The 22,425-nt window shown below is 43.3% G+C and overlaps 1 protein-coding gene across 2 annotated transcripts in view; it reads left to right on the top strand.

Annotated features, from left to right (window-relative positions):
• Positions 1 to 8,690: 8,690 nt before the first annotated feature.
• The window catches only part of galnt1 (UDP-N-acetyl-alpha-D-galactosamine:polypeptide N-acetylgalactosaminyltransferase 1), a 29,800-nt gene continuing 16,065 nt past the window's right edge, over positions 8,691 to 22,425 (top strand). Inside the window, exons 1-2 of one of the 2 annotated variants that reach the window (XM_040165994.2) lie at positions 8,691 to 9,182; positions 21,085 to 21,197. The gene's annotated coding sequence lies outside the window, so the exon portion shown is untranslated. The remainder of the gene's footprint in view (positions 9,183 to 21,084; positions 21,198 to 22,425) is intronic. The other variant, XM_078095081.1, reaches the window with a different exon arrangement.

Here is a 22,425-nt window from a genome sequence, read left to right as displayed (position 1 = left end):
CTGGCATGACTGTATGTCATCGTTTGGGACATTGTGGCCTTCCACCCCTCTGGCCTCGTGAATGAATGGTTTGCAGCACAGCTTCGTATGATGGTGCAATTGCTCCCTACATGCTCTCCTTTACTGAACTGAATCGAGGAGTTCTTCTCTGCGTGGAGGTGGAATGTGTATGATCACTGGCCTTATGAGCACATGTCTCTCATGGAGGCCTGAATGATGGAAAAGGGACGCAAGGAGGAATTTTCATCAGTGCATTGCAAGGGAAAACATTCAATGTGATGTTGATGAGGACCTGTAGTATAATCGTCAAGAACGATTGGACTGAATGTGAAATATATATATATGTATATTTTTTTTTTTCGGGGTGCATTTTCACCCATAGATTTCCTTTTTGACCACAAGTTGTGGTGTTTGATGGAAAACATTGCATTGGTTGCATGTTTTAATGTTTTGTGAGCATTTTGCAAACCAAATTTGTGATTTTGTCGGTGAGCTTCTGTGTTATGAAAATGTCAGAGTGGACAAATGTGTTTAGGCAATCAAAAAGAAAAAATATGATAGATGGTTGTCCTATTCAAAGTAGTATTAGGGGATGTAGAAATCACAGTGAAGATTCTTAGGGACATTCTCACTATTCTATGGTTTATTGTGAATATCGACGGTTTGTCGTTTCTTTAAAACAGATTTCCCCAATAAAGGAGACACTGATTTAGGAGTTAGTGCTGTCGCCAGATAAAACAACAAATGCACACAGACCTGATCAGTATATCTCATAAAATCTTAATGAGAGGCAAAATAGATGTGATTTAAATGACTAAAAACCTGGAGTACATCAAGCTGACACCATAGAAGCCATTCATACGATCATAATAATTGAAATCGACATAGTTCAATAACAAAGTACATACAGTCTGCAATCAGTTCAAACTAAAGTGAATTACAAAGTTTAAGCAATCCTTGGTAGATGAGATCCATAAACTTAATCCAGAATAGAATATATTGCATTTACAGGTGTGTTCATTACCTGCTGCGTTTTGAATACCATCTGTGCTGTGATTAAAAAAACATGGAGTGGCATGTTTGAGACTCCTGTCTTCTCTTGGTAGATCTGTTGTTCATTCAGTTTTATCAACACCCCTCCCGTCTCTTACCCGGATGTTATGTGTGGAATGTGGGGAGTGGAATATAAGAGCACCTGTTTTCACAAACACTTACAAATTGCCATTTGCTTAAAAAATGTGATTGTTGTGACAGACTTGTTTCAGGAGAGAAGTTGCACCAATAATGCAGACAGCTTCATTTCCACTTTCTTCACAGTCCAAAGACATTTCTGCATTTTGCATTTAATCTCATGGATATAACTTGCAAGGAGATCAGTTTCTTTGAGTCATATGGAAGAATATTGTCCAATAAAGCTACAAATCTGATCAACGTACTTGTCTACAGCTGATACCTGTCTTAGCTAGTGAATCATGTCAAAGTTACACATTGAGCTTCGACTGCTATAGCAAAGAGTTTATACGGTGAAGAGACGTACAACAAATTCACACTGGTCTGTCTTTGTTAACTGGGAGGTTTACGATGCTACTTCTGCTGTGCCAATAGGTCAAAAACATAAACATAAAAGTTCTCCTGCTGGCTCAGCAAACACTGCCGTTGGTCCATTGACCAGATCACCTGAGCCGGGGGAGCATTTCTCTGCCTCGACATTTGAGACTACTTCTCATTCATGTTTGTTTTTTCACCTATTTTACTACATAAGACATGTCAGATTGATGCTTATACGTGATGTGTGCTTCATTATTGGTCTGCTTGTCCATCAAATGAATCTTTGATGCAAGTCCAGTCAGGAAGAACATACTATTTTCTCATTCCTTCAGCCATTGACTCCATGCTCGTTCCTTATATCGTTGCGGTCATTGCGTGGGCCTGTTTCACCATGTACTCGCATCCATCCATTAGCCCAATGACACACCTGGGTGTTGGCTTATCATCTCCCTGCTGTCTTTTGTTAAATATGACGTTAATGCTGCCGGTACAAGCACCTCTTGAACTACCCGGCGCCCCGCCGCCAGTCTTAGGAGAATCAGCCTCCGCTATCTTGGTGGTGCTCATTACAAATGTCCCATTAGTCTTTATGCCAAAGACTTTCTTTGAATACTGTTTCATCACTAATCACATGTTTATTCTTCATTTACTTTTCTCTACTGGCTTAAATGCCTTCGAAGTTACACACACTACATAAATAAAATATGTCTAGAGACTGCTTGAGCTCAATTGCAAAAAGATATGAATGTGTTAATGGGTGATGTTAAGCTATGAGCTGTAACTGTGGGGCATTGGACCCCTCCGTTCCTTGTGCACACATCACTTACTGTACCGAGCTGGAGCAGCATGCTTCAACCAGAAGCATCAAAAGTCAAAGATTTTGCAGAGGCTGTGCTCAAGCTTACAATCAAAATACACCTGGATGCCACAAATATTGTTCCTGTCAAACCAGGGAAAGTGTTTGGTATCGCTCCCAGACGTCTCTGGTGCTCTCTAAACCGTCCTTTTCACCACGCAGCAGAAGCAAAGGCATTTTCACAAGGAAGTTGATCTTAACGTTGACACACACGCACACATGCAGGCATCCATGCTGCCAGCTAGGGTTATCGTTTCAAACGAGATTATGTAAGCGAGATGGTGGGGTTTTCTGCTCGGGGGACTCTGGGTGGTATGGAAGCCACACATAAAAAATCCATTTCATAATGATGCTCATTGGGGGACTGAACTGTAGCCTGAACTAAATTCCTTTCCTGTTTCATATTTAGCCTGTGTTAATCAGTGTGCTCATACTATATTTTATTATGGATGCAATCTATCACTTTGAAGTCAACTATTACAGTAGTATTTGAAATATGTATGCATTGTTGGCACTAGAATTTTTGACAGCTCTTCACTTGCTGGTATTTATCACTCTCCTGTTGGTGATCTGAACCCACAGCACACGTGGACAAATCTCTGACTTTGCTCGGCTCATGTGACTTGGCTGAGTCACTGTGGGACTGAGGCAACAATTACACTCGTTGACTGCCGGACCGAGCAGATCTCTGGCGCATCCTGGTGGGGACAAAGTGGAGGAAGACAAGCGTACTTGGAGGATTTGGCTGCTTCGTAACGTAAAAACAGCTCACATAATGCATGTTACTTTCTATTTCCACCTACAAGGGGTTGGTAGACTCAGTTGAAGGTATATATATATATATATATATATTCATCGATACATATATACATGCCATATAGATTCATAACACCACCGTGTTGAGGGATTTCAGTATAATTAAATCAAAACTTGATCCTGTGATTCAAACCACATGCATCATAAAGAGATATACTGATATTACCACTCTATACTTTCTGGAATAGACAAACAGAAAAGAGGCAAAAAGTAGTACAAAAGCACACACGAGCAGTGTGCTTAGATAGTAGAAATCCCCGGCAACATGGCATCCAGTCATTTATGTGTTTTGAATAGATTTTAACACCCTGTTACTATTTTTTGGTAAAGAAATGTTCCTAGTTGCGTTTCAAGTCATCATGCCCTTCAAGAAAGAAAGAGAGAGATCTAATTGAATACCCTGTAGTCCACATGTCTGTATGTGAAATAAACAGGATCTGTGACAAGTTTAAACAATTATCTCAGAAATCTCTTATAGGGCTTCTGAATGGTGCCAGTTGGGAAAATGTTCTTTGGTACGTGACCCAGGGTCACGTGGCTGATGGTGACTTGGTGGGACAGGGTGATGAATAAATGTCCACACCCACCTGCGAAGGTTCGGCAGCGTCCTGTAACCAGGGGACAGTTTTCCTGAGGAAAGAAAGAATATAAAAAGAGAGCTATCGGTATCCAGGAAAAAGTAAAATATGATTCTGTCGGTTCATGTCATCTTCTGAGGACAGATGATATGAAAGGCGGCCTCCAACACAGAAAGACACATGGACCAAGTGAGGAAATATTCTCAAAACTAAAAGGCACATGTGAGAATTACAATCTGACAGATGGTAATGATGAGGTGGATTTTTTGATGTTTCACCTACTGAAGGCAGAGCAACGTTGGGCAGATTGTCTGCTGCTGGTAACAACTTATTTTTAAACCTCAGCAGCTCCTGAATGTCAGTTTGTTGTTCCGCTTTCTCTTCATATCTTGTGTTTAACACTTGAAAAGTGTTTTCGACATTTTGTCAAACACCATTGACATACATTATTAGCAACATCTCACAGTCTGACTCTACATTTTCCAAATGTATGATTTGTTGATCACATTACATTATGCTTTCTGCATATATTTAATAGAAATAATGATTTAGCCCATGGTGAGTGTCCGATGACATCAGGTCGTACATCAATTATTGGAGTGTTTGTCTTCAGTTGTCTTGAGATGTGATGAATCAGATGATGAAATGCAAACTCCAAACACTTCCCCAGGTGCATTGGCTCTTCTGTTGATACTGTGTTCACACATTCAGTCCTAAAATTAAAGTGCCAAACGTTGCAGGCACGAACACGTGCACAATCCTACATGCACACTGAACGGCATTTTGTTGTTGTCCAGGAATGTTCAAAAAGCTTTACATTAAAAAATACAGCAAAAGAAAAAACAATAAGAAAATCAAGCAGAATTTGCTTTAAAATAGGAAGACAATAACGTGAACCAGTATTGATATTGATGTTTCTGGGACCTGTATGCACAGATGACTCCTGTCAGTGGAGTGCTGCTGCCACCATGTGTTTAATGGGAGGCTGTGCATGTAGAAAGGGGCCACATGTGCAAACAAAATCAGATTCATCAAATAATAGTTAGAACCTGGTGACCTGACTGTGACCATTTGTCAGGAAAAGTCTTTGTTTAGTGGATAATTCCTACATGCAAACACACCCTGTTTTTCCCGAACAGTTTTAACAAAAGAGTGATTTTCTTTCAGAAGTTCTTAGATTCTTAAATGCCAAATAGTTACGAAAGAAGCAACAAAACCCTTTATTTAACCGAACGTTTATAAAAGTGGATGTGAGCAAAACTTTTCCTTCCAGGGATATATAAAGTAGTTCAGGTAAAAGCAAGCTCACCTGTCAGCATTAACCCCTGCAGACTGGCTTCCGGTAATCTTGATTAGAGCAGGATTCTGCCCTGGGATGTGTGTGGTAATTCTCAGTCCATTCAGTCAGTGTTTTGCACAAACATCTTTGAGGGCCTCCAGCACATCCACAAATCTGTGCTGGCCCGCAGCATCCAGACATCTCCACACCAAAGATCTTACACATGGAAACTCACCACAGTGGCCCCTGAGATGCTGCGCAGACCGTTGCGACGCGAGGGATGCTGGTGTAATGTGGTATATTTACCGCTACTTCGCTGTCCTTGTCCCGCCGTACGCCGAATCAAGGCCCACACTCGCAGGGAAAATGCTGAGTTAGAGGAAGGTCTTCCCAAGTGTATCATTTATTTTTCAGTGCTGGCACACTGTTGCTGCCGGCTACATAAATAAAGTATGTCTAGAGACTGCTTGAGCTCAATTGCAAAAACGAATACGAACGTCTTTATGGGGGGATGTTAAGCTATAAGCTGTAACTGTGGGGCATTGGACCTTGTGCACACATCACTTACTGTACCGGGCTGGAGCAGCATACTTCAACCAGAAGCATCAAGTCAAAGATTTTGCAGAAGCTGTGCTCAATGCCACAAATATTGTTCCTGTCAAACCAGGGAAAGTGTTTGGTATCGCTCCCAGACGTCTCTGGTGCTCTCTAAACCGTCCTTTTCACTACGCAGCAGAAGCAAATGCATTTTCATGAGGAAGTTGATCTTAACGTTGACACACACACACACACATGCAGGCATCCATGCTGCCAGCTAGGGTTATCGTTTCAAACGAGATTAAGTAAGCGATGGTGGAGCTTTCTGCTCTGGGGTGGTATGGAAGCCACACATGCACATGCACAGAGCTCTCACGTGTGTGCCTGTATGTTTGCGTGGTGTGTGTGTGTGTGTTTGTGTGTGTGTGTGTGTGTGTGTGTGTAGATGGTACATGAGCATGTGAGTTGTGAATAAGAGACCATATACATGAGAAAAAGTGTGCCACCAGCTATTCGTGTTGTGCTATTCTGAAAGCAGAATAGAAAGCATCAAAGCATCAAATATGTATTTCCAAGAAATTAAAATATAAAGATTTTTCAAAATAAAGCATTCCCAGCTTTAATGAGGATTTGCTGAACCCCAAAAGTAGCTATTGGCACAAGTAAAAAATTAAAAAAAGTTGTGAGAACATCTTTCAGATGTTTACTGACTCATATAAGATGACAAGCTTGTCAGGCGAGAAAGGAAATAGGATGTGTACCGTAGTCATTGGCTGTGCTGAATATATTCCGCATGACCTGACCTAGAAGTGCAGCTGTATTGCTGTTGGGCTTTCATCCAGTCAAGGTTTTTCTGTCGGTGCAGTTAAAACTTTGAGTCATAATAATGAGACACTGCTCGTCTCTGACTTCATTATGCAACAGCAGTTGGAGAGCAATGCCGACACAAACCAATTTGCATGTGTAAAAAAATGGACTGACACAACATCTTGCACATCGTATGCTGGCCATCAACAAAAAAAAAGGGACGCACTGAGTCAGGTCGCTAGTGTTGCCTGGCAACCGTCTGAGTACTATCAAGTGCTTCTTTTATTTAAATTGTGATGAAAAAAAGGTTATGCCTGCAGTCAAGCCATGTAAACACTCTCCTGATGGACCACGTAGTAGACATCCTATTGTATTAATAGTGTCTACTAAATGAGAGCATCCGATTTGCCATAAACACTTCCTTGTAGTGAGACAACTTTCTTTTTCTCGACTTTTCATTTGCCAAATTGTGATGTTGAAGTTTCCCAATTAATTCACATTATGAAACCTTCTTTCATTATCAAAAATGTTTAAACAAATTACCTGACAAGAATTTGGTAAGATGAAGCACTTTGATTGATTAGGACAGATATATTCGGGACATACGATGGATGGATCCCTTAGAATCTGAAAAACAGCAATTATGTTAAATACAGCAGCCACATTTTTAAACAGTACACGGTGCAAAATAATGAAAGGTTGGAGCGTTGATAAGCCACGACATTTTTCTAAACGCACGCATAAACACAACGTGTCAGCATACTGAGAGGCTGAGAAACTGAGACCAACATAAATATGTTCACAAAAGTGAAAGCTCATTAAATCAGCTAATCTCATACTTCCCACTATGTTTACCCGAGCACATGCAGATTTGGCTTGGTAGAAAAGCATTAGAAAAGCAGTGTTTTACAAGGTTGATGAAGCTGAAGCTGTCTCTCTTTAACTGTTTTGTCTCGTTAACGTCTCATTGGTGAGACAAGGCAGACAGGAGGACAGACGGCACGATAAATGATGCTATGACTGTCTTCAACATTATTGATTATAATAATTGATCAAATTTACAAGTAACATTATATATTTTTCACTTGGGATTTTTTCTTATAGTGAGATATTACATGCTATGTATATAGAAATATTTTGTTATATTTAGGTTAAAAATACCTTTACGGCCTTTTCTACAGCAATAAAGTCTTAAAGATACGCTTCCACACATGAGGGAATGAGGCTCATGTTGTTGCTTGCTATCTGCAACCGTACCACTAGATGTCACTAAAGCACACACACTCCCTTTAAGCCAACAAAAAACATTTAACATCTGCATGACAAGATTCAGATGTTCAAGTGTATTTATTGGGAGGATAGAACAGGGTCAGCTCACATGTTTCAATCTTTGGTCCTAATACTTTTTCCAACAGAGCACTGCACATAGTGCATAGTCATACTGCACCTTCATTTACACTGTCTAAGTTATGTTCTTATATGTACATATATATATCTTTTTTTTACTTGGATATAATCATATGTATATCTCTATTAAACAGTTGTTAAACGTTTATTCCTACACCGGTTTTTCTTTTTGTGTTTTCCCTGTTTTTTTTAAATCTTTTTCTTGCTTTTGTAAAAAGAATCTGCATGTACAGTATGTGGAGAGCAAAGGATAAACCAAGTCAAATGAAATGTAAGCATGAGCATACGTTAACAACAAAGCTGATTCTGTTTCCCCTTGTAAAACAAATCATTTTGAAGAAGAAAAACAGTTACAGCAGTTTCAAACAAGTGTATTGAAATTCCTGTAGCATCTTCTCCTGTTTTTAATTATAATTTTTCAAGACAAACTAGGTATTTTAGCGATGGACACCATTGAGGTCTTTAAAACACTCGTACAGCCTTCTCACAAAGAAGTAAATTGCATGGACCATCATTTTCATTCATTTTACCCTTTAAGAGTTAATTTCTTAGATGTACTGCAAGGTTGTGTTGCAAAACTATTATGCAAATACTACTTTGACTGATAAAGTCAAACTTTGCAAACGAGCCTAGTTTAAAGCACTGTGTTACTTGTGGAATTTAAGCCACATCATTTTCATTGTCGCCAACTTTTCAGTATAAAGTCCTTTAATTACTGAAAACAATAATTAACAACAATGTTGTGTAATCGTTCTTGTTTGTTATTCACTGGCAAACAAACTCTGCACCTTGATGGACAGATCATTTGCATGCAGACGTAACATTTTGGGACAATGTAAAGTGGAATAGGACCAGATCAGATATGTGGTTATTCTTCCGGGTCGAGGTGGAGGAGGAGGGAGGGATGATGCTGCCTCTGCGCGCTCCGCACATCGGCAGCGGAGCTTCAGTCAGACGGACCCGACCCCGGGGAAAGGCAGGAGCACGTCCGCCCGCGCAGCGTCTCCCCCGGCTGAACCTTCATCACATTCATGCCCTTTTCAAATGGATGTCACCAGTTGTTCCGCCGGTTGCCCCGGGACAGCGGTCCTGTAGCCGCGTTCAACGTGAGAAAACGGCTCATCCCGGGCTTGTTTTTTTATTTTTTTTAGGCTTGTCTCGACGGCACGGAGAGGACCACACTCCCCCCTTCTGCCCCCTCCAACCATTCACCATCGTTAGCACGCTAAGCTAGCTAGCCCGCTAACTTAGCTGCGATACTTTGCACCGTATCGGCGGTCAGTTGCATTTTCCTTGGAGCTAACTTGAGGTCTCCTGCGCCACAGCGGGGAATTGAGTCGCCCTGACACTCTAGGTAAGCAAATAATATACGCGAGAGGAGGGGAGCAACAACACGTTTTGTTGTTTTTTTTCTTCTCTCCAGACGAACTCTGAAACCGAGGCTCTTTTTAGCCGTTATCTGGTCGCGGCGGACCGGCGCTGTGGAAGCTTCTCGCTTCGTGTTGACAGAAGAAGCAGAAGCGGCGGCCGCGATGCGACTCGCCGTTAAACAGCACACATTTTTTAAACGCGACAGTGGCCGTTCACGTCTCGGCCCTGACGTGTGAATTTCAATAAAATATTGCCTGCTTTTTTTGATACTAATACTACAAATAATGTACGTTCTCGTAAATACTTTCTAGCCGTCGTGTGTCCGGGTTTCCTCCTGCCGGGGTCAGGTAACGGAAAACGTTATCTCCCCCTCGCCGCAGTCCATTTTTTCTAACGGGTCTCTCCAAACGACTGGCCTAATGACCGGGATACTGCTGCAGAAGCAAAGTAAAGCACCCCATGTTTAAATGTGCTTACTATAATATACCATATAATGGCTTCTATAGTATGTGTACTCCTTCTGGTCGACGGTTCCTCATTTATCTCTCCGTGAACCTCGCCGTGCTTCTGTGTTGCACCACGGCCGCGAAAAATGAGCCGTTCCGTGGGAATCGAACCCGCGGCTCGGTGCTCGTTGTGTCTCCCGTGACCCGGTGGAGGTCAGATGATTTGGCTTAACTTGATGCATATAACGTTACAGGAGGTAAATAACCCGTAGCCGGATTGGACCGCCTTCCTTCTGTGTTGGGCTGCAGGTTTTGAGGCCCTGCGCCGTTGTTGAAAAGAGGTTAATCACGTCGCATGTAATTCAATCCCTAAGAGAGCCTTTTATAGGGTTTTGGTTGAAGCATCCGGCGCCTGACGCGCGTGAAAAAAGGACTCATTGAGTGAATTAAATGGGGTGAGGATGAGCGCGCGTGAGTGAGCATGCATTAACAATGCTGTAATTATCTCAAGAGATAAGAAAAAGGGATTCACTATCAATCCTGCAAGAGTCTGCAGTTGCGGAGCAGATGAAGATCTCGGATTGTCAGGGACTCAATTAAATGAATCCATCATGTTCTTTAAAGGGAGGGAAAAGAGGAGCATGTATTATTTAACGTGTGTGTGTGTGTGTGTGTAGCTGCAGGGAAGCTGTTATAGCTTTGTGCTACCTGTAGAATTGATCCCATGCTGCCTGCACATGAGAATACTGTATGTACAGCTCCGCTATGTGAAAGGAGCACTGACTCTGAGGTCAACATTCTGCGAAAATAAGAGGGTTTAAGCCTTGAATTCTGCACTACATGTAATTGCAAGTTCTCATTTTGGTTGATGTTGACATTCAGGAGCTTGCCTCAGAGCCGTATGGCTAAACTTGCCCTCAGTGGGGTAACGCATGACTGTCCAGCATTCAAAGGAAATGATTCATGTTCCTCATTTCAAGGCCGTGCAGTAGGCATGTGTTTCCTGCCTTGTGTGTGTGTGTGTGTGTGTGTGTGTGTGTGTGTGTGTGTGTGTGTGTGTGTGTGTGTGTGTTGACTGTGTGTTCAGGCCTCAGCAGATGTGCCTGCTGTTGTATATGGATCCTACTCTCCTGATACTGGCGAGTGAAGATTTGATTTTTTTTGGGGTTTGGGACAATATTTAGGACATGGATTTAGTTAGAAGCAAGTTTTCTGACAGTGGCCAAATTACCTTGGCTCTCAGTCTAACAAATGTAAAAAAATACAAATGTTTGAGTACTTTGGTTACTGCTCATATAGAAGGCTCATGTACTATTGGATTGGTAATAATCATGATAATACTAAGCTTTGGAATGCTATTTGTTTAATGTGTACAAAACATTGTTAATAACACAAATAAGAGGCAAGATGTTTTTTGATTTCTGAGCGTTTTGCAACCATTTGTTAACCGTTGAAGTTCAACGTGACAGGTGCGGCGGTGAAAGTCCTCGATGTCCACTTTGTATGTTTGCATTGGTATTTGTGCGTGGATATGCTTGTCATAGAGGCTAGCTGTGGTGCATTTATTGTCCCGAGCCCCTCCGGAAAAAACTGCTCCATTCTGGCCCACGTCTCCGGAGGGAGGCAGCAGCATGCGGCGATCCCGGCGCTCTGTGTGCCAGCGGGGCTTGCTTTGGGATTGGGTTTCCACCCGCCACCTGGAGCTCCGAGCACAGGAATGCCATTGTTCCTCCTTCCAGACTATCGCCGGATCAGACACGCATGCAAACACACACATACGCATAAGTAGACACGTGCATGCACACACCATCGACACACGGCATGCAAGAGGAGCTCCTATACCAGCTCGCCTGTCCCCAAAAACGTCTGTCACCTTGGCTGTCATTGCTTACATGAATAGACAGTGAAACATCAAGCCTCTGCCCGCATAGCCGCTGAGACCTGGTTTGGGTTTTTATCTAACAACGCCGAAACATTTGTTGGCTGGATTAATTGTTTGACCATGGAGGACTAGTTTGTCGTTTAGTTCATTTATCCTGCAACATGGGCAAACTCTTATTCCAGTTTTTAATGAGTGATTTGCACCATTGTCAGTCATTTTCTGCACCACACAAAGTATCCATTTGACAAAAAAAATGATTGTCAGATTGATTGATCATGGATAAAAGCGATACTTGTAGACCAAAATGCAAACAGATCTAAAAATCAGTGATCTTGAAACGTTAAATGAATTGGTCTGCATATTGTCACAGAGACAGGAAATAGCATAGCGACACTTGTTCAGTTGTCTTCTAATGAAATCCCCTTCTCACATGAAGACGTCAAACAAACATCAGCTGTAGGATGTCTGATTACTCAGTTTTGTTTCCTCGGTTTTGCTTTTAATAATGGTGTGTGTCTGATCGCAGCATCAGACAGATTTATTTTCACGTTTCCTCATTTGGTTTGAGCAATGTGGCAGTGCAGAAAAAAATCTGATTTGCCTCTTGTTATAATTAATAGATATTAGCTATTTCTTGTGTACATGGATGTTGTTTAAAGGTATTTTGCTGGTGTTTTTCAGCATTCATCAGAGATGGTTGGGGTGACAGAAACTGTGGGATTAGAGCATTTGAGAAAGCGATGAAGGTCTTTTGTCAAACTCTATGATTTATTTCTGCCGTCACCATTCATCATTGTTTAAATTGTAATGGTGATGGAGAATGTGCTGCACGCTTACCCAGTCTTTAAGAGGAAGAAATTGCCTTTTCAACTAGAAACTGGCAGGCTTGATTTAGTGCGCGCCTTCCGCAAACTCCACACTCCGGATGTTGATAGCTAGTTTAGCTTGATCAGATAGCAGAGACCGAATTGGTTCAACTTCAGACAAAGTGAGAGAAGGGAGAGGGATGAGAAAAGCGAGCGAGATAGCCATCAACAGCATTTAGCTGTTCTGCCTCTCGGTCCTCGAGGGTTTGCTGGCAGGCAATTTCAGTTGTGCGTGTGTTTGTTTGTGTGTGTAAGTGCCATGCACGTGTGTCCTCTGGCTTTTTCAGCCGGTCAAATTAAGAGATAAAGTTGCGCTGAAGAGGGTCAGCCAGGTCCACCAACGAGCCTTGCCAGCTCCCAACCAAAGGCCAACAAATAGGCATGAACCCGTAGCCGTGTGTTCAGTGCAGGTGTATGCATTGTCCGTTGGTATTGATCGGTGGTCTGTGTGTTTATGTGCAGTGAGATCTTTGCTGTTCTGTCATTCATTGAGGTACGTCCTCCCTTTGTACTGTACTTTGACTTACAAACAGCCAGGCTGGAAACTGAAATACTTTAAAGCCGTGATGAGCAGCAAGCCTAAGCTATGGCGCAGAGCGTGCAGACTGCAAAGGGCCTCTGCAGATGATTCAGAGCCTGTCACACGGTGTGTCTCAGCTGGATGGACTCAGTGTTTCTGCTGCCTTAATGATAAGGAAATAGGATTTAGCCCAGTACTCAGCAGTGGTTTACTTCTGCATTGGTTCTCCTCTGGCGAGAAAATGGCAAACTGTTTCTGTACTCACGTTGCTTGGCAGGCCCCTCCATTGTTGAATGGAGGTTATACGTAGACACTAAGCATAGTAAAAGACTGAAATATTGCCCGATCAGGGTGAGATCACTATTAACTACCTCCTTCCAATACAAATAAGAGCTGCTGCTCCAGATAAAGGGATTATCTGAATTTTATTATTGATAATGAGGTCTTCCGGGCATAATCTAAATCCATTTTGTTCCGACCCCGGCCAGGTGTGCTTGGGTGTGAAAATGGGCCAGGCTTCAACTGGCGAGCAGCTAATACTATTCTGTAGATTTAGTATTTTAATGGCATCTTCCTCGGATATTTTGGTATTGCAATTGACTTGTTGTCTTTGACTTGGGACTCCTTGTCATCCTATTACATGGTTGACTTGTTGACTTTATAAAGAGATGCCGTTCTTGGACGGTACAAAGCGGGACCTTGAACACCCGAACAGAGTAAAATAAAAAGGACCGCAACTGCTCAGTCGTGTAGGATTGAGTAACCGTATACACCGTTTTCAGCTTAGCTCCAACAATTCCCTTCTTTGTCAGGGTGCACTGATCAGGCCTCTTTATGTTGCTCACAGCATCTGTTCCACTCGATATGACCCAACAGGAAAATACGTAGTTTCCATGGCAACGGGACTGCCCCCCCCCCCAACCACCACCCCTTTCAGACCCCGCCATTGGAGGAAGTGGAAGATATCAAATTTCTGCTGACTGTTAGAGAAGCAAGAATAGTACTTCATGTTGTCAGTTAAAGGAAGAGTATTTCTTGTGTGTGCATAGCGAAGTTGCATATTATCGATCTCAATTGGGATATTTGTCCTCTCGATGTGCCCGACCTTACTGTTTAGGAGCAGCAGGCGAACTTCATGCACAGGTTTGAAGTCCAGATCTGAAGCTGGTGCCTGTTCAAGGGCAGGACTAACTGTTACTACCAACTACAGCATGCATGTCACTAGTTTATTTATTTTGCCAGAATCCCAGAAATATTTTTTAGCCCCTCCGAAGACTGTAAACTCCTGAATTCTGAATGATATTTTTTAACTTTTTGTTAATGTAATCGACACTGCTCAGAAGTTAAGGAAATAAGAAAGGCTTGAAACTGAGAACCAACCATTGACCATAATCATCTTTAACATTGATTATAAAGTTATTTGAAAATGGGATTTATGAAAGTTTCAACACTACATTTTATGAGATTACATTTGAACAGATCATTATAACTTTAAAATTGTCCTTCGTTCAATAGTCATTTTCCCCGAACAGAGCCAGAATAATAATAATCATAATAAGGCTGAAATGGACCTTTGTTCTGCTGACAATTTAAACACGGATTGACTGTTGACAATGTACCATTATTAGAGATTGCCAACTAGAAAAGCATGGGTGCCAATGTCTTCATCATGTATTTTACTAACTTCTAACGACGTGTAACGATCTCCAGTAATAGTTACACCACTAGCTTTCCCCACTGCTCAGACAGTTCAGACCCAGAACTTTTTTGCTGTGAGGCAATTCTGGTAACTGTTTGTACCGTAACCGCAGAGCTGCTAAATCAAGCAAGCCCAGCAAGGATTAATCGAGATTTACTACTCCGGTCTGATTGCTTTCCTCCTGTTTGTACCTGGAGGAAAGCTATTAATCGGTTCACACAGTGTGTTCACGTGGAGGGCTTTAATACTTAGAGCAATGCACTGTTAAAAATCAAGATGGACTTTTATCAGAAACCGATGATCCACATATGGTTGAAAATGGTTATTTACCTGGGTTTTATTATTATTTACACCTATTGATAACAGATGGTCGGTGGATGATCTGGATTTGTGTGTTATGAGCTTAACTGGGTTCCACAGTAACACCTGCCAGAGAAATTAGTCATCAATTCTTGCAATTCATTTTTAACATATAAAAAATATGGACAGCATAAGCTGACAAAAAAAAAAAAGTTACAAAATTGAAAAATGAAAGAAAAGAAAAAAAGAACGACATTATGTTTATAATCACATTTGCTAACCTGTCGTTCTTTGAACTCTCTGAAAGGTTCGGGGTGTCTGTCTGAAAGGTGCTTGGCCATATTTGAAGTGTTCCCTCCCTTTGCCTGGGTGGATTTGAAGCAGGTTTTACAGACGGGTCTGTGTGTGTTGATGGGCTTTCCATGTCTGCTACATGAGGACACGTCTCCCCTGATAACTCGCTGTGAGTGACGGCTGCCTGTTGCATGTGTGAGAGCTGCGCCGCCCTGCAGTCAATGCGTGCAGGCAGCCTGCCCGGGAGCGCAACACTGAGTGCGATTGTGTGCTTTTTTAAAGTACCGCTCCTAACATTTTTCAGAACTGTATTGTTTTCAACATAAAGGTACCGTGGTACCTTTCTAGTACCGGTACACTATATAGGAATATCAACCTTTTTAAGAGGTTGATGAAAAGCCTAATTATAGGGAAAATACTTTTACAGTCTTTTTGTATGCAACCCTTTGGTCATATCCAGTCCAAAAAAAAGGACTAAGGATACCATAAACCTTTTAGCTGTGGACATAGCTTCTGCAACATTTGCCTTTTTAACCACTAGGATGGGAGTTTGATTTAACACTATTAAAGTCTGGTCAGACAGGTGGTTTTTCCTCAATCCTTCTCCCCACCAGTGAAATAATAAAACCAGATCTATTGTTTTTTGACTAGAGATACTGATTGTTTACTGACCGTTTTCGCCCTCCTAAAACTGAAGCAGTTTGCGAGTTCATGTAGCTTTCACTTCACCGTGAATCCATATAGATACAATGGTGTCAATTCCCTCCACGGAAATAAGGAACCAGAAGTGTGACTAGCCGGTCTACGGCGTGACTACACTCGAAAGGTCGCGTGGATCATTAAATGTTGCAAACGTGACAGTGGAGCGAGACAGAAGAGCGCCGGCGGAGGGCAGGGAGCGCAGAGCGCCGCTCTGTCATTAGTCGTGGGACACGGCGAGCAACCCGCCCCGGGCTCACCCTGACCGGGGCACAGCACTCGCCTCCGGGTCTCGCGTATACGCCCTCCGTCTCTGAGCGCTTATCTCCTACCAAGCCGCTACGTTTTGAGTGTCTGTTTGCATGTGCGTGTTTGTTTGTCGGAGGGGCCTTTGAGCGGAGTTGCTCCGGCCTAATCGCTCCAATACCCATATCAACTCACGGCTGATTGGCCGCACAACACTGGGCCCATTGTGTTCTCCCGAGTGTGTGAGCGACGGCGTGTGTGCGGAAAGTGCATTTCCACGAGCCACCAACGTCGGGGACGACGCGCACACTGCGCTCATGTATCTTAGGAGTGTGTGCGTGTGCGTCGTATGTGCTTCAGTGTAAGCTGCTACAGGCCGGGATGTGGGTCAGTGTGGCTGCAGCTCTTTAGAGAGAGCAGCAGGATGCTGCCTGTGTACTTACAGTAGGGGGACGCGCCGGGCTAAAAACATGATTTACACAAACGCAAAGTAGAGTGCTGCTCTACTTTGACTTGATTGAGGTTTCCACGTGCCCTGAAACAAGGTGCTAGCTATTTTGGTCACTGTAGCCATTTTTCTTTGTTTGTGCTTAGCCAAATATATTCAAAATATAATGCCTAAAAGTGTGTGTGGAGCCGGCCTTATTTGAATGGTCTACAGCCACAGTGATAGAAGTTTGAAATGATTATGACGTCTTAATGAAGCTAGATGGCCTACTTATAGTTGGGCCATCAGTATAATAGAAGAATAGAAAGTTAATGAGGATAGAGTGCGAAAAAGAACAGGAAGTTTATGAATGAATGAATTCATGCTGCCAACGAGCACTGTTTGATGTCTGCTTCAATAATATCGCTTTATTTAACTGATACCGAAGCAGTGATTCATTCAAAAATATTTACCCAGTTTTTTTGTTTAGTCCCACACAGAAAGTAAAGTTCAATGCAGTGTGCGACTCATCCAACTAAATACCAGCTTCTGTTGGAGAGAAAATGTGTTAATCCCACAATATGCCACTACACCAGAGGAGGAGGGGACGGCATGCTGCTCTCTTGGATTGAGAATATTGCCGGCAGCGTTCGAGCACGCGGCTCTTTAGTCAGACCGTCTTTAGCTCTGCACTGTGTGTGTTTCGTAGTGAAACATAATATTTGAGCACTGTGCGCTTAAGAGAGAGATTTAAATCCAACCCTTTGCATTTGAGTGAACCGCTAAAATGTGGATGGTCTCAGAGTGTGGCGTGATATGAGGAATGTGGCTCGACACACACACACTTACACACCTCCTCTCATAAAGGAAGAGATTTACCGTCGGATGGATGTCATGATAGTATTGATTGGTTTTATCCACTTACGTGGAGGGAACGCCGGGGAGACGGACCTCATGATAAATCCCAAGGCTCTAGATGCACCAAGATAGAGGGGAAACTTTTGGGCTAAGTCTGTTCTGTGTGTGTCTGGTTTGTGCCGCCACCACCTGCTGCTCTGTTACTGTACTCTCTGTAAACAGGAAGCTAATCCCTCTGTGAGACTCCTTTCGTACGTTCTTTTTGGTCTGTCCCTCAGTCTCCTTTTTCTTTCTCCTGTGCTCACCCAGCCTCCCTCTGTGAGTACATACGACTAGAAAGTCCCATTACGTCTTTGTCATGGAAAGCAAAACAGGCTGTCGTGTGAGACATGATGGCGTGTCCAAGGGGCTTTAGCCAGTTGCTTCTAACCTATTTTCTGCTGTTTCTATTCTTGGCATTCCTGTTTTTGCTCCCCTGGCTTCCCCTGAAAAGCTGTCCCAAAACGGTGACCTATGGCCTGAGTTCCCTGTGAAACTGTTATTGTCCCCTTTCGCTGCCTTTCCTCTCGTGCCTATATATCACGCATTGGGTGTCTGGGTGCTGCCGGCCCTCGGCTTCTTCCTTTCCCACAGCGCCGGAGACACGCGGTTGTTTGGCCGTGCAGGAGGTTGAAGGGAGGACTGGAAGGAGGCGCAGTTGGCACAGGATTAGCACAGCACTGTTTGTTGTTGCTGAGACCAAAGATGTCATCTTTGGTCTCCCTCTGTTGCAACATACGCTTCAAACGGAGTCGCGTAACACGTGGAAAAGCCCTGGCTGGAAACCAAACACACGCACACTCACACAAGCACGTCGTGCTCTTCATGCAAGTAGCACACTCTGCAATCTCACCCAGTTTCTGCGGCCCTCTGTGCAGAGTGTGGAACGTTTGAGGTTAAATGCCGGCTGGTTGTTGTGTTCACGCTCAGCTTGGATGACTGATTTAACTGTCGCTTAGTTTTAGCTCTGGCCACATTACCTTCTAAATTGTGTAGAACAAAGGTTGTTTCAGAGCTCCTCAACCTGGTTTTGGCACCAGTCCTTCTTTGAAGCCTCGGGGGGCTTTAGTTTGCAGGGTGTTATGTGGGTGCAGGCGTGCATTAAGCTAATGACGTGTGTGTGTGTGTTAAGTGATTTCTGCTGGCTGAAACAGAACCTGTGCTTGCTTGCAAGGAGTTCAACATTACTCCACCCATGAGCTCCCCCTCACCTCTGCGTTTCATATGCTGCGTCAGCCACTGGTCTTTTGGGATTTACAGCCAGAATCACGTCACCGCAGACGGGATGGAAAGACGTCTGCGTGGGAGAAAAGGCAGGCCTTTGTGGATTAATAACTGGGAGTGTAGGAAGGAGATAGAGGCGAGGGAAGGGTGGGATGATGACGTCAAAGCTATCTGGCTTTTCTCCTGCATTCTCTGGGTTGGTTCTCAGCTGCTCGCTGCTGGACTAAATGAATGAATGCAACATGCAATCTGAGACGCAGAGAATTTGCGATGCCCGCCCGACTTTTTCATCTACCAAATGATGCAGAACGCAGTCCTAGTAATGTCTTTAGCAATATGTAAAACATGGAGCTCTTCGAGGGTCTTAATTGTAAGTGTAGACATGCAGACACATTTTTTTATTTATTTTTACTTTTTTATTTATGAGATTTTGTAACCTTTATTCACATTTTAACCGTATCCTGACTTAATGAATAAAATCAAGTTCACAGCTGCAAATGAATGTAGAGCCCTCACATCTGGTCAATTTTTTTTTCCTTTAATAAAGTCAGTAGAGGCACAAAGTCCAACGGATTGAATCGGTGTGTTGGTACACAGAACGTGGGTGAAAAGGGTGACGACCACATAACCTGCTACGTAGTGCCTCGGCTCCCTGGGCGCTCGTGTCAGTGCTCTGCCGGCCTCAAATGTGGTCATTTTCCACTAGCGCGTCTCACTGTTTGGACAGGTCCATCTCTGCTCACTTGCTGTGTGTAACAAATCTGACTAACGGTCTCTGTTCGCCCAACCACCGAGGCCGGCACGTCGGCGTGCTGCTAGGGGTGAGCCAGCACGTTTGTTTTTGTGTATGTCTTACAGCAGCAGTATATCGCATCTACTTGTTGTGTTTGTTGAAGGGACTGAGGTCAGGGTTTACATTTAATAAGCGAACGGTTAATACCCAGGGGGAGGAAAAGCTGAGGCAGCTGCATGTGTTGGAGGACCTCCCCACGTTGCTGCACTGCTGGAGAAATGGCCCATTACATCACACAAACACCTCTCGTCCATATTTGAAAATACACATTTTCTTGTCATGCTTGCAATCAAGACGGGTATTGTCTCATTGTGTTTCATTGTCCGTCTCTTTCTGTTCACGGTTGCTCTGTTTGTTGTCAATGACTACGGCAAGAGACCGGCAGGAGGAAGAGAGAAAGTGGCTTGCAGGGCCGAGAGCGAAATAGGGAAGTGGCTTTCTGTGCTGCAGTGTTTGGTTTTGCATGTGTGGGTCTCTAGATGTATTTTGTGATTGTCAGGGGATCCTGCAAAGTATTTATAGAGGCCCTCACTTGTCCTGCTTCCAATTTGCAGGATGGATTGCATTCCGTTCTTACTTTGTGGAGGTGTGTATAAGACTATGGGAGATTTAAAAGGGATGGAAAGAGAGGCAGTTTTGTGATGTAAGACTGAGTGAGGGAAAGGGAGACAAGAAGGGAAGCAGAGGTGGAACAACTTACCGAGAGGTGCAGCACAGCCACTCACTAACACCAGCAGTGTGTCGGCTAGCAGGAAGAGATGGTGTGGTTCTTCCTGTAATATAAACTTTTAATACGCACAAACACACTATGTGACTGTACCAGTGGGCTACCAATGATGACTGGGCTTTGAAGTAGGCCAAGGACCAGATTGAAGGACACAAACACATGCATACGCCCACATTGAGTCATATTCACCCTCATCTTCATTCTCTGCGGATTTTTTAAAAATAGCAGATTAATCCGGTGAGATGAGCAGTTCTGGAATCCGTCGGTTGTCCATCCTTCTATCCCTCTAGCCCTGCATCCCCCCCTCTTCTCTCTAGTTTTATCCTGCCACACAGCTGGCGCAGAGTCTCTGGTGGTGTTTGACCTTTGGGCGGGTGTGGAAGGAGGAAGGATAATGTGGATTTATAACACAACTCAAAGAGATACAAAGCCCGGCCAACAGTTTGTAAATGATTGATGTTTTTTCCAGAGTCTTGCATTCAGACTAGACTAAAAGAAATGCTACATTTCCACCAATGTCAGGAAGTGGTGGTGTAACTGGAAACATGCCCGCTGACTTTGTGACTCATGCACATGTCATTGTTGTGCGTTCACCGACAGGATATGTGTTTAAGTCTGAGTGACAGCCTGTTACGGGTCTTCCTGTGGTTGCTTTGTGGTTCTGTGCCCTAGAGGTGTGATTGATAAGACAATCACTCTCTTCAAAAAAGGTTTGCAAAAAGTCCCAAATCAATACTCTCTTCCTTTCTTATTCTTTGATTCAAGACACCACGATTTGTTTTTGCTGAACTCCTCAGCATGCGCTCTGCTCTTATACGTAACGAAACAACGTTTTTATTCCGTGTCTGTTTCTCTCTTGTTCAAGGAGCATGTTTGAGTGACGGGCAGAGGACTGTGGGATCGCTCTCGCCCCGCCCCCCCTGTGCTGGTGGAGCAACCTGCACATCTGACCAGAGGCTCCCACAGTCACTTGGACAGGTAGGAGTTTATCAACGCCATTAGCCAATAAAACTAAAATTACAATTAGTATAAAACCGCAGATATCTGTGCAGTGGATCCTTCAAAAGTAAAATACAACATCCTGTTGATGAGCTGAAGCTCTCATTGTTAACAATTGTTTATGTATAACTAAAACTCTCTGAATCCTGTATACCGTGGTTGTTGTCTTATTATGTAGGGGATTGCACCGGCAACATACTTTGCATATCTACTAAGTCATATAGTATCCAGAGTGATGATTAACGGTCTAATTGTAGTCTGTGATGCTTTCAGTCGTGTCTGTGGCACCGTGCTAATCAAGCAAATTCCCTCACTTCCTCCAGGAAGCGTTCTGTGAGTGGATACATACGTTTGAATGCTCTCTAAAGTTTAGGAGACCTTTCATTGCGTTTGACCGCTCTGGGGAAAGTTCTACTGGAGTTGTTGCTTCAATCAAGTTTTTCTAATTGGAAAAATTCCCTCTAGATTCCGGGTGGAAACATGGGGTCATTAGAGTCGTGTGGTCATTTATGAAGCAGCCTTGTGCGCAGTGTGAGCACGGCAAGTGAGTGAGAGAGAGAGAGAGAGAGCGAGAGAGCGTGTGGCTGTGAAAAACGCTCGGAGCACAAAAGTAATCGAAATAGAACAAGTTTTTTAAAACACAGCTATGTGCTGCAGAGCGAGAGCCGAAACATATTGTCAGCAAAATATTTGAATATTTATTCACACGTGTGGCCGTTCACACGGCTTTGTGGCGTTAAATGAACATTTTAAAAAAATAGCCACAGAATAGTATGGATGCATTGAACACATTCCTGTTTAAAAAGTACACCCGCAATATCTCCAACATTATTTTCACTTATGTTCAGAAAGCCTCTGCAGACGTGTGGAAGTGGTCGGTCGTCAGGGAAATCCAGTTGTGATGCCGCAGCCTTGTAAATCTTGCCTTCTGGTCAGGTAGCAGTGGTAGTAGCAACATTGAGAGTGTGTGTGTGTGCGTGTGTGTGTGTTAAACCCGAATAACACACAGTCTGTGATGATATTGTAAATAGTTATATCTAATGCTCTTTTTATTCGACTGTGTGTCCATCAGTGTCATTAAATCCTGCACTGCGTGATGAGAGATGTTAAAAGGCGTCGCGCAGTCCAAGATGCGAGGTGCTGCGGTTAGTGGGCTCTTGTGTCCGTTGTGTTTTGTTAGTTTTCCTGCTGCGTGCCGGCCTGTGTG

This window comes from Gasterosteus aculeatus, chromosome 20 (genome assembly GCF_964276395.1).
Source record: "Gasterosteus aculeatus chromosome 20, fGasAcu3.hap1.1, whole genome shotgun sequence".
NCBI lineage: Eukaryota > Metazoa > Chordata > Actinopteri > Perciformes > Gasterosteidae > Gasterosteus > Gasterosteus aculeatus.
Note: the sequence above shows the minus strand (reverse complement) of the source record. Positions and strands in the feature narration are given on the sequence as shown.